The following is a 2,522-nucleotide window of genomic DNA, read 5'->3' as shown; positions in this document are numbered from 1 at the left end:
GGACTCTTCCACCTGGTTGCGATAGGCCAGCCCATAGGGACATCCTCGAACACGGTCCGGACCCAACCCACCACTAGATTCCCTCCAGCTCGACCCGACGCGCACGATCCCCCCTCCAAGTGACGGCGGCAGTGCCATCCGTGGAGGAGGGCCACACCCCGGAGCCCCAAGACGGGCGTCTACGCATGTAACATCACTTCTACACATGCATCAGGACCCGTGTGGTGTTTCGGTGGCATAGCTACACCGGGAAGGACACCATGAAGCCCTGTTGACCGGGAGATCTAGCCCTTTGACTGTCCCTAGACGGGCTTTGACCAGTGGAGTCTTCCACATGGTTGCGATAGGTCAGCCCATAGGAACAATCCCAAACACGGTCTGGACCCAACCCACCATTAGATTTCGTCCGGCTCAAACTGACGCGCATGATTCCCTCCTCCAAGTGATGGCGGCACTGCTGTCCGTGGAGGGGGCACATCCCGGAGACCAAGAATAGCGTCTACGCATGTCACAACACTTTCACACATCCATCACGACCAGTGCGTTGTTTCAGTGGCATTGCTACAGCCGGAAGGCCACCACGAAGCCTCGTTGACCAGGAGATCTAGGCCTTTGACTTTCACCAGATGAGTTTGACTAGTGGACACTTCCAACTGGTTGCGATAGGTCACCCCATAGGAACATCCCCGAACATGGTCTGGACCCAACCAAGCACTAGATTCCCTCTGGTTCTACCCGACGCGCATGATTCCCTCCTCCAAGTGACGGCGGCACTGCCGTCCGTGGAGGGGGGGGGGCAACACCGTGGAGACCCAAGACGGGCGTCTACGCATGCCACATGAATTTCACACACGCATCTGGACCCAATACGGTGTTTCAATGGCATAGCTACACCCCGAAGCCCCACCGGCTGGACTAACCTTAGCCCCGTTAACCAGGAGATCTAGGCCTTTGACTTTCATCGGACGGGCTTTTACCAGTGGACTCTTTCATCTAGTTGCGATAAATCTGCCCATAGGAACAACCCCGAACACGGTCTGGACCCAACCAGACACTAGATTCCCTCCGGTTCTACCCGACGCGCACGATTCCCCCCTCCAAGTGACGGCGACACTGCTGTCCGTGGAGGGAGGCACACCCCGGAGCCCAAGAAGGGCGTCTACGCATGCCACAACACATTCACACATGCATCAAGACCCAGTGCGAGATTATGATAAGAAAATCATTTAAAAGTTGTCCAAATCTAGTGAAGTATCAATTACTTGTGATTTTTACCAAGTGTAAGGACCTATATGCAAAATTACATGATGTTACATTTTAACATACTCAAAAGTAAAAAAACTAGATATTCATAATCTATGGAAAATTCTGCCCCAAATCCATATATAATTTGTGTATGTTTAAGTTTATATAAATTAGATTTAAATTAATCAAATCTAAGGTTTAATAAAAATAAAAAATGAGAAATAAAAACATATAATATATACACTGACGGTATCCCCGTCGGCATAGAGAGCCCAAGTGTTTTTTGCTGAATAAAAAAAGGTTTACAAGCTATGCCGACGGCCTCCGTCAGGGCCGTCGGCATAGTGATGACGGCGTCAACCCCCCGTCTGGACCTGGGTCGGCGGACCCACCTGTGTGCCGACGACGGCTCTATGCCGACGGCCCCCATCGACATAGTGGAAGATATGTCGACGGCCTTCCTACGCCGATGGCCCCCGTCGGCATATATGGAGGATTGTCGACGGCCTTCCTACGCCGACGGCCCCGGTCGGCAGATATGGAGGTTTGTCGACTGCTTTAGTATGCCTACGGCCTCTTCTCGGCTGTCGGCATACCATGATCTATGCCGACGGGGGCCGTCGGCATAGAAAAGGCCATCGGCAGTGGCCGTTATTCTGGTAGTGCGAAGATTGCCGGGTCCATGTCGTATACCTCGACGCGCTCCACGTCCTTGCGCTTCATGGGACCGAAGAGCTCGGCGTCGAAGACCGGCGAGCACGCACCGGTGCGCCCGGAACGCCCTGCCGCCAACGTCGATCGTTACGTCCGCGCTCTTGCCGTCCCTGAGCATGCGCTCGAGGTGGCCGTGCAGGTCCGGCAGCAGAGCAGTGGCTGCCGGGTCCCGGAGCGGCCCTGGTGCATTTGAGGCGGGGCTCGATGACAGTGACGACACACCTGATTGTGAGGCAGTCGTCGACGAGGTACCGCCGCGACGTCAGCTTCAATCTGCGCACAAATCCTACAAACATTGGGATAATGTGCGTACCGTAGAAGTGGTCTCCATCCGAGGTCCTCCTGTTTGCCATGGCCCCGCGGCGGTCTACGAGCCCTATGATGACCCTCGCTGTCGCGGTCACGAGCCTGGCCGCTTTACAGAGATGAACAGAGGCCGCTGCGTAGCCTGGGTACGGATTATGAGTATAGCCGGTGGCTGGCCCGCCGGGTTAGAAGCGGAGAAACCAATCGTGGCCGCCAATGCACTACTAGGAAAGGGCTAATTAGTGGCGCACCTGTTT

General features: G+C 54.9%; 1 pseudogene; it reads right to left on the bottom strand.

The window, feature by feature from the left end:
• Positions 1 to 2,312, bottom strand: part of LOC119358175 — a 5,846-nt pseudogene extending 3,534 nt beyond the window's left edge.
• Positions 2,313 to 2,522: the final 210 nt, after the last annotated feature.

This window comes from Triticum dicoccoides, chromosome 2A (genome assembly GCF_002162155.2).
Source record: "Triticum dicoccoides isolate Atlit2015 ecotype Zavitan chromosome 2A, WEW_v2.0, whole genome shotgun sequence".
Taxonomy (NCBI): Eukaryota; Viridiplantae; Streptophyta; class Magnoliopsida; order Poales; family Poaceae; genus Triticum; species Triticum dicoccoides.
The sequence above is the reverse complement of the archived record's forward strand: the minus strand, read 5'-3'. Positions and strand labels throughout refer to the sequence as shown.